This window comes from Papio anubis, chromosome 12 (genome assembly GCF_008728515.1).
Source record: "Papio anubis isolate 15944 chromosome 12, Panubis1.0, whole genome shotgun sequence".
In the NCBI taxonomy this organism is placed as follows: Eukaryota; Metazoa; Chordata; class Mammalia; order Primates; family Cercopithecidae; genus Papio; species Papio anubis.
Window position 1 is genome coordinate 91,370,719 of NC_044987.1, and position 10,673 is coordinate 91,381,391.

Consider the following 10,673-nt stretch of genomic DNA (forward strand, 5'->3'; position numbering starts at 1 on the left):
GAAAGATTGCTACCATGCTCCTACCAGACTGTGAGGCCGACACACGGAGGAGAGTGGATTCAAGAGAATCACAGGAGGTAGATGCCACTGGATGAAATCCTCCCCGAAGCCCATCTGACTCCTTGACTTCTAGTTATGGTTCAAGGTTTCTGGGTTGGTATTTACAATAAGAGATTCTTAGAAAGATCTTCAAAGAGCTACACATAGCTCTGTTTCTGACTGTGTGACCTTGAGAAAGACAGCCTCTCAGAACTGCAATCTGCTCGCAGCTAAAATGAAGGTTAAAAAAGATTTCTATCTCAAACATTTCTCACAGAATTTTTAGGAAGATAAAATGTAAAGTAACTGCAAGGGGTTGCAAGTCTCAATAAAGATATTATTATCTTGATTTGATTTTCATTTTTTTCTGTCTCCCTAGTCTGCCCACTGGACAATGCTAATATTTGATAACTTCAGTCTACATTTAACTTAATCATGTAGTACTGACTCTATTTCAAGCTGTATATTATTTCTACTTGCCCACTTCCAAAATAGAATTGGGGTAGCTTATAATAAAAGTCCCTGGCCGGGTGCGGTGGCTCACACCTGTAATCCCAGCACTTTAGGAGGCCGAGGTGGGCGGATCACAAGGTCAGGAGATCGAGGCCATCCTGGCTAACACGGTGAAACCCCTTCTCTACTAAAAATACAAAAAATTCTCCGGGCGTGGTGGCGGGCGCCTGTAGTCCCAGCTACTCGGGAGACTGAGGTAGGAGAATGGCTTGAACCCGGGAGGCGGAGCTTGCAGTGAGCCGAGATTGTGCCACTGCACTCCGCCTGGGCGACAGAGCAAGACTCAGTGTCAAAAAAAAAAAAAAAAAACACACACACAAATAAATAAATAAATAAAAGCCCCAAAACAATAGAACAATAAAAAAGAATTCAAGGACAAGAATCAAATAAGGAAGGTGGGCAGTCATTGTCCCAGAAAATCCAAATGAAGAGCTTCTCTAACTGAGCTCAAAAACTTAGTTCTGAGCTTCCTGGCAACCAAAGCAAAAAGGGAACTTATTTTAAAAGCTAATATCATGCTAAGCATTGTGCCAGGCTCTGTGAAAGTTACAAAAATAAATAGGACATGGCTCCTGCTCTCAAAGAGTTTGAAAAATAATGAGGAAAAAAATCCACCAGTGAAAATAGTAATACAGGCATATTGGCACGCTACAAGCATTGTTAATTACCACCTAGAGAGAATCCATGGGAGTAATGAGGGGAGAGAGATTAATTCTAGCTTTGCAAAGGTTTGATGGAAGAAATGGTATTTGAAGTGGGCCTTAGGTGGGGTGGGAATCTAACTGGGATTGTGGAGGGGCATTCTGGCATGAGCAAGCATAACAGCATATTTAAGAAAGAGTGAGTAATGTAGTTGGTCTGACATGATGTAGGGTGTGGCATGTGTACGTGTGTGTGCGTGTGTGCACACACACGTTCATTTGTGCACATTAGGGAGAACAGGAGATAAGATTGGTGAAAGGGTTTGAGGTGAGTTATGACAGCCCCTGAATGTCATGCTGAGGAATTTGAACTTTATCTGGTAAGAAATGGGAAGTTACTGAGAGCATTTCAGTAGGAAAGTGACATGATCATAGTTGTTCACCAAATAATGTATTTTTGGTGGTGATTCCCCCCCAGAGATCAAAATTGAAAGTGTGGTTCTGCTGTGAGCTAATATATTTCCGTCAGAAACTTATCCTTCTCCTGTGCCATTCTGTGTTCACTTGACAATTTTTCATTACATTGATTCTAAGTCAGTTATTCCCAGAGAAAAGACAGAAATTCATCATCTTTCCCTTTATGATTTCCTCCTCTGTCATCAAACACATCAGCAGGCATGAGTTTTATCATAATTCAATTCCCGCCTTCCACCCACCTTAATTACATGCATTTCCACTTGATAATAATTCACTGGAGTATTCAAGAAGATCAGGAAGTTAAACTTCTCTTGGCTTGGCAACTCTTTTGGGAGAGTTCCTATAGCAATACACAGGACAGGAACCCATGAACAAAGAATAGGTTTTGTGGCCTCGAAGACTCAGAATTTCCCCACTTGGCGGAACCATGGAATTCAGCATTGGAGGAGGCTTCAGGAATCAGTGCTTGTGATGTAGTAATGAGAAGAAGCACTGATGATGGTTTTTTGCCCTCAACCAGCACCAAGAAACTTGCTTTCCCTTGCCCAAGATAATAACCTTGATATCAATCATTGCCAATAAAGAACAAGTGTGTCAAAATTTGCTGGTCACTCAAGATCAGAATCCTAGTGACCTGGTGAAACTCAAATGTGCTCACATTTCCTTAACCCACCACTGCTTAATGGAATGCACTATGTGAACAGCCAACTGATCAAGAGTTAGAGAAATGTCTCTAAAAGGCCTTCCCTGATTCCTCTCAGCTGAGTTAGATACCCACCCCACCTCCTTTGTGCTCTCATATGATGTTTTGTGCATCTCTCTATTGCTATGTGACCCACACACTGTTATCTAACATTTGGATACTTGTTGTACACCATATATTTTGCATATATTATTTCATTGTCTCCCTAATGACCCTATGAGATAGATATTTTTGTCATCCCTGTTTTAATGATGAGGAAAATGAAGCAAGGCATGGTTAAATGACTTTTCTAAAGTCATGCATTTTTTGGAAAAATCATACAGCCAATAAGTGCTGGAGGGAGAGTTTGATACCACATGGTCTGACGCCAAGCCTTGCCTTGAAGTTCTTTGCTACAATATTATCATTATTTGTTTCTGTGTCTATGACTCTCTACTTTCTCCTAACTCTGCTCCCAACATGGGGGCAGAAGAAGAGATTCCCTCCCACGCATTGGTTTTTACCCCTTCTCAGATCCCCATTGCCCAGCATGGCACATAGCAAATGGCAGGCACTCAACCAATGAAAGGAAGCTACATGGATGAAAACGTGAGAAAGTCAAGTGGTAACTCATCCTCCTGGGACTCACTGGTTTGTATTGATTCTATATTTTAATTCTGGTTGAAAACTTATCACATCTTCAGAGAGGAAGCAGAGGAGTCCCTAGGCTGCATCTCTCCTAACTGGGAAATTCCCCCACGACATCTTCCATATTGGTCAGGTGATCCAGATGTGACACATCTTCAAGACTATAATGCAAATAAAATTTAAAAAGAAACAGTTTTCAAAAATACTTTTCACTAAGCTTTCCCCCCAATACATGTTATCCCCAGCCAGATTTGACACATACAGTTTTATTTGTTAAATAAAAAGGACTCATTTCTGAAGCCACGTGTCCAAGTCTTTGCATCAGTGAGGATGCCTCCTTGTCTCCATCCACACTGTCCCACACTGCCCTCCCCATGGCCCAGCAGGGGCCCAGTCCTGGCATCTGGCTTTTGGCAGGACCCTCACTCCTATGGGTGAATCAAAAAAAAAATTCTGGCCAGCATTTCCTTCCTGTTTTCCCTGGAGGTTCTTTCCTAGTGGTGCCCTAAACTGGGGGCCAGGGACCGGACATAATCCCAATGCATGTATCAGGCTGAGGCTGCAAGGAGACATCTGACCTCAGAGGGCAGATAGCTTCTTCCATATGAGATACGGGAAATATAATAGCTGAAGGATGACCTGTTTTCCAAAGAAGTCCATGGTGAATGACGCTGAGCATCTCAGAAGTTCTGTCAAAACCAAGGGAGCTGGGGAGTGTCTTGACCTCCACCACATGTCCCCAAGATGCCAGGGGCTTTCCTGGTGGAGGGCCCTTCAGTGTACTGCTTCACTGTTTCTGTGTGGTGGCAGAAAACCCGACGTAGTAGTTTCAACGATGACAGCAGAATTCCTCTCAGGAAGAGGGAGGCAGGTCTTGAGGATGAAGTCCTCTGGGCACAGCAGGAGTACATGGAAAGGAAAGGAGGACAAAGAGAGGACCAAGTGTTCAATCCAGCAACAAACAGGAAGCTGGGAGCTGGGAGGAGATCAAATAAAGAAAAGGAGGTTGTCATCAACACAGCAGTGGAAGTGGGCTCTCCTCTAAGAATTTTCCAGTAGTGAGAACACATGAAGTGCTTTATTTTGCTTTTTTTTTTTTTTTTCTTTTTTGGAGACAGGGCTCACAACCACAGCTCACTACAACCTTGACCTCATGGGCTCAATGGATCCTCCCACCTGATCCTCCCTAGTAGCTCAAACTACAGGTGCGTGCCACCATAACGGGTTAATTTTTGTATTTTTTGTAGAGACAGGTTTTTGCCATGTTGCCCACACTGGTCTCCAACTCTTGGGCTCAGCTTCCAAAATCCTGGGATTACAAGAGTGAGCCACCATGCTGGGCCAAGAAATGCTTTTAAGAATAATGTCTAATGTTTCCTTTTAAGTTTTTTTGCTGAACTGTGAGGTCATTGTCTCAAACCTTCAGGAAGCACTTGCTGCTCCAGAGCCTTTGGTTATGAAGATCCTGGGAATGAAAGACATTGGGGTTGTGCCCAATGGAGTGGCCCAGCACAGAAAGGGTATGGTAGACACAGAAGGCAACGTGCAGAAAAGCTGTAGGATTCAGCAGAAACTGGCATTCAGATTGGAGATGTCTGTGGGAAACCTGAGTCTCTCCAAGAATCACTGGGAGATATTGAGAAGAACACTGTGTTTCCCTCCATACGCTGGTGAGGGCTCCCGATGAAAAAATCTCTAAGACCAGTCCCAGCGGGCTGGTTGACTTGGGAGTATCCGTGTAGCTACATTTGAATTAAACATGCATGATGTAATCCTTAAAAATGCTATGGTCATATTTTTTCCTTTTAAATATAATCTTGGTAATTTTTCTGAGAATATAATAATTTTAAGCCTCTTTTAGAATTCCAAAATGCCTAAGGGAGGGTGGATAAGAAGTGTGTTTGTATCTTTTTTTCCCTATAAGAAGATTCAGTATTTTTTTTTTAAGGAGAAATTATTGACTTAGGAGAATCTTGGTTTGCTTCTGATTGTCTGGTACAGGGAGTCACTATTAGTTATGACACACTGAGTGATTTACAGATCAGCTCAAATCAAATCTGATTCATTTCATGTTTTTACTTGTGTGTGCAGTAGGGGGAACAAAGGGTATAAAACACAGAGCTGAGAAACAGAACAGTCAAGGTTCCTGCCCGGGAGAAATACTGGCATCACATAAGGGGGTCTTCTCGTGCTTAGCCCCCTCTGCCATGTGGGCTGTGCTTAGCTTGGGATGTTTGTCTCAATGCTTGAATACCTTCCTCTGCAGCCAACGCTCTCCATGTGTTTGGGTGGAAAGATGCATTAATGGAGAGAGGCAGGAAAATAAGGGGTTTGGAGAAGAAACCAAACACCTGAAAACAAGTCATCTTTTAGGGTTCAGATGCTCACGAAACTTTAAGCGTGAAGTGAAAAATGACATGATTTTCAGGGACTGGATTTTCTCTTCCCTCTAGGACCCCTGAGACACACACACACACACACACACACACACACACACACACACACACAGGATCATCCACTAGTGGACTCCTGCTTGGCTATTTGAAGTCAATTGGTGACTGCTAGAATTCTGGACTAGCTGAGGCTGAGGCAGATACAAGACACAATAAGCATTTCAAAAAACATCTCACAATGTGATCATCAATGTGTAATATGAGCAGGGGTTAGTTAAATAAAATGTGAAAGCCGTATTAATGACCCTTCTGGCTGTCCAACATAGCATTTCATTTTCCTTTCCAAGGAGGATAAGAGTAGGGCTGGTGAATAAATTATAGATGAAACCCCCATCATATGTTTATAAATACACTAACATTAGCATTTTACTTCCTCATAAATCTGCAGCAAATACTCAGGCACAAGATAGAAAGCCCTGTAAAACAATGATATATTCTCTGCTCTCAGGCATTGACTAGTGGCCCATTCACTCCCGGTGCTGTTCTTCAACCATGCTCCCTCTGCTCATGCCCCCCTCATTTAAAATCCATTTTAATTTAAAGATGCGCAAGGCAGTGCTCGTGGTACATTTACTCATCCTAGTTATACATCATGGAGCAAGGAAAAGAAAATTGTTTCATCTAGAGATACGGTTCAATGTGGTCACCACTGAACAGTGGAGTAATTACCATATCAGGCCCACTCAAAATGCACTCAGGGTGTTCTGTGACCTATCATTTGCTAATCTGCATAGTGAAGTATAGCTTCATAACTATAAATTGCTGACTTAATTAAAACCAGGACCTTTCTGTCATTTAATTACAGGGAGAAAGGTTATTGCTTAAATGCAATTTTCCAAATGTGATTTCTTAACAGTTATTAACTGCTTCACCATCATTTATTGTTTCAGATTTTTCAATTTGAAAATACTCCCCGTGACAGAAGTAATGACTTCATGAAAAACTCAATCTAGAGGGAGGCCAGCCAGCCCATTTGTTTCTCATAAGTGGAGCCGACAGGAAACTGGAAAATGTCACCGAAGGATCCTGGGATGGCTCTCACTTTCGGGGAGCAATTGAAACCCAGAAGCTTGTATCAAAGATGGGGAGAGGTTGTTTGCAGACATTTTAAAGGTGGTCTGTCTTTCCTATCCTAGCTGGCAGGTGTGTTTGTCTTGTAAAATATGAGGGTGGCAGTGGTGGCCAATGGAGGGTCAGTCAGCTCCTAGGCTCCTAGGCACCCATTTGAATGTGTAGGTCCTCTTCCAAATATTTCTGCATCTAGAATTTCTCCCACAGAAGGCAGAACCGCTACAAGTTTGGACATGGCAGATAGCCACACAGTGAAGAGAGTAGTCCACCTTTTCTTCCAGTCCCTGTCTTGCTTTAATCCTTGGATAGTTGTGTCTTCTCTTTTTCTCCATGTTTTAATAGGTAGCCTGGGGGTTATGCAGGTAAATTAGAGTGACCAGTGAAGTGGGTCAATCTAGATAGCCAAGAGAATTTAACATCCACCGAAGCACTTCTTTAATAACAGGGGATTTAGTTATTGTCTTAATTCCCATGTGCACGAAATGGAGACTTGTGCAACTGGTCAACTTAATGCTTTAATTCATGTTATAGCTCTATCTGCAGCAGAGAAGCCAGGAATTTCACTGTGATGGAAAATCTAGTCTTTTCCTAGACCCTGACAGCTCTGTGCTAGAAAATTTACAACAATGGACAATGTGCTTCCTGTTTACAGGGACCTAAATGTCGGTTCCAGGCAGGAGCTGCCTTGCTTACTGGTTAAGGAGAACACTCTTAGGCTCTGCTTTCACTTTAGGATAGGGTTGAAGTTAAAATTGCTCAGATGAAGAAGTGAAAATCCACCCAATTTCTCTCCGTGTTAGCCATTTCTCTTGGCTTTATTCATTGTGGCAGATACACAAAAATGACTAATGGGGATTTCATAAAATCTTAGTCAGATTGTTAATAATCCCTTCTCTCCATCAGCAGCGTGCTTCAAAGTTTTCAAAGCATCTTCACACGCTTTAACCAATTTCAGTTCAATGAAGGAAATATTTCAGCAACACAAAGATTAGAAAGGCAGTGCTGCTTGCCCACATTCAATCAGGGGAAGTCATCAGGACCTTCGTGCAATTCTATATATAAGGTAGCAAGGAAGATGCTTTCAGGAAGGCTACATTGTAGCCTCCCTCCACCTTCCCCACCGCCCCCCCACCCCAAGAAACAGAGACACATTCAAACTTAATCAAATTAAGTCAAAGTGAAGCTCAGCTCAGTATAAACATTTAGAGACCTCAGGAAACCAGGAAGGCTGAGATCCAGCGCTACTTTGTCTCAATAGACAACATGATCCCCCTTATCTCTACTTCTCGCAGGCTTTCTGCTCTTGTTTTTCTCTTTCTTGATCATTTCCCCATCTTTCTCATTTCATACAAGGCAGCAATCCTCACTTCTCAGTTTGACCATGCACCACTGTGATACTGTGAAATGTCTGCTTCACAGTAGATAGTGTCAGAATTGAATGGAATCAGAGAACATTCTCCTGGCCTGCTGGAAAATGTGCTGAAGAATTGGTTGCTGGTGGAGAGAAATCCCCACCCACTTGTTGGTGACCAGAGGTGACATGCTCTATGTTGAGTGGTTTTGGCTGCGTGAGAGCAGGAAAAAGACCTTGGTGTTTTCCTATATATGTCTTAGAATCACAATGGCCAACATCCTTGTCTCAGTTCAAATTCCTGGAAGAGGTAACCTGGTTGTCTGAGTGCTTCACTCTTTAAAAACTAACAAATCATGGGTTACTGGCTAGCTGGGCGTTTGGACAGGGCAAGCAACAATTGACACATTTAAGATGGCAGATCAAAAATTATGATCTTTATTTGAGAGGCAAGGAAACTAAATCTTGCCAGGTTAAGCAGCCTGCAAAGGTTCACATGACGTTTATGCAGCTGAGTCACATCCACATTCTCTCCCTGTCAGTTCCTCTCCTGGGAGCTAGAAATATTGAAGTCATTTAAGGAGGAGATGATTATTAGATATATATGTACAACTACAGGTTTTTATATTTATGTTTCATTTTAGCCATTAACACTTTCCTTCCTAATAATTGACAAGAGTACAAATCTTCTAATTAAAGGAAAAATTGCATTGACTTAAAATAAAAGAATAAATTATTTCTTTTTGGTAGTTAATACAACTAAAGCTCTCATTTGTACCCTATCAGTTAATCTATTGACATTAATATCACTTAATCAGAAAGATGGCGGAGGAGAGTAACAATGACAAATACACAGTCAAGATTTTAATTTGGAAACAGAACACTACATCTTTTTACATACTAAATGCACAATACTGACAATTAATTTCATTCTTGCTGTGAGTGCTTTATGTAGCAGCCTCATATTGGGTCTAAAAATCTGGCTCTATCATGAACGGGATCCATGGGATAGGATGGTGCCATAGATAACTTGTTTTGCTTCTGGGAAGAGGAAATGATTTACATTCCCTTCACACTATCACCACCACCACCACCACCAGAAATGAGATGGTTTTGTAGAAACATTACCATATACTTTGTAAAATGATTGGTTGCTGTAAAACATTGTCCAGGGTGGAATGTGCAATTTGCAAAAAGGCCAGGGGAAGACCGTTTCTGGATGTGTGTGTGGTTGATTTTTGTGTTAGTGGACACCCCAGTTTGGTCCACCACATTGAGGCCTGATAGCAATGGCCACAAACACAGCAAGCCACAAACCAAGCCTTGCTCAATCCTGCAATTTAAAGAGATTGCTCATTCAAACTCACCATAGTTAGATAACTACACCGATTCTAGACCAACTTCTTTCCCCTCAACATGTCAGTGTGGTTTTGTTTTTGTTTGTTTGTTTGTAACAACTTTTATTACTCACATACCATAAAATTCACTCATTTAAAGTGCACAATTCAATGGCTTTTAGTATATTCACAGAGTTATACAACCTTCACCGCAGTCAATTTTAGAACATTTTCATGAACCACGAAAAGCCCCTGTATCCCTTAGCAGCAACTTTCCAGCTCTCCTAATACGAGGTAATCACTCCTCTACTTTCTGTCTCTAATTATTTGCCTATTCTGGACGTTTCATACAAATGGAATCATAATATGTGGCCTTTGGCACTAGTTTCTTTCACGTAGCATAATGTTTCCAAGACTCATCTGATTCATGTTGTAGCATGAATCAGAACTTCATTTTTTTAAATGACTGAATAATATTCCACTGTACGGACATGCAGTTTTATATATCCATTCACCAGCTGATGGACATTTGGGTAATTTCTATTGTTTTGGCTATCCTAAATAATGCTGTTGTGAACATTCATGTACAAGATTTTATACGACCATATGTTTTCAATTTCCAGGAGTGGAATTGCTGGGTCTTGTGGTATCTTGGTCAGCTTGGGTTGATATCACAAAATACCATAAACTGGGTGACTTATCAACATCAGAAATTTATTTCTTACAATTCTGGAGGCTGGAAGTCAGAAATCACACTGACGTGGTCAGGTAATGGTGAGGGTTCTTTTTCAGGTTGCAAAAGGTCCACTTCTCATTGTATCCTCATATGGTAGAGAGCAGACAGAGACAGAGAGAAAGCAAGCTCTCTTTCCTCTTTTCCTAAGGGCACTAATCCCATTCATGAGGGCTCCACTCTTACAACCTAATTACCTCCTCAAGGCCCCACCTCCTAATGCCATCACATCAGTGTTTAGAATTTCATCAGATGAATTTTGGAGAGCAGACACAAACATTTAGTTCACAGCATTTGGTAACTCTTATGTTATTCTTTTGAGGAGCTTCCAGATTATTTTCCAAAGTGGTTGCACCATTTTATACCCCACCAGCAATTCAGTATCTTTTAATAAGTGGATTTTAGAGGTTCCAGCAGCAGCTCTGTTTATCCCCTGGCCTTTCTACACTCTGGGAAGCTCATAAAATAAACCTTTGTGGGTGCTAAGTAAGATAGGTACCCAGAATCCCTCCACTTACCAAGAGCTTTCAGAAGGAACCTTAAAGAGTGCTTAGTCCAATGTTTTTCAAAGTGTATTCTCAGGAACACTGATTTCATGGAATGTTACTAACAAAAGAACATCTCTTCTTTTTTTTAAAAAAAAAAAAAAAGTAGTTCTTTGCTCAGATGTATTTGGGAATCACTGGGGTAAACCAATTTAAACAGGCTCTTTTCTTCAGGATTTTTCA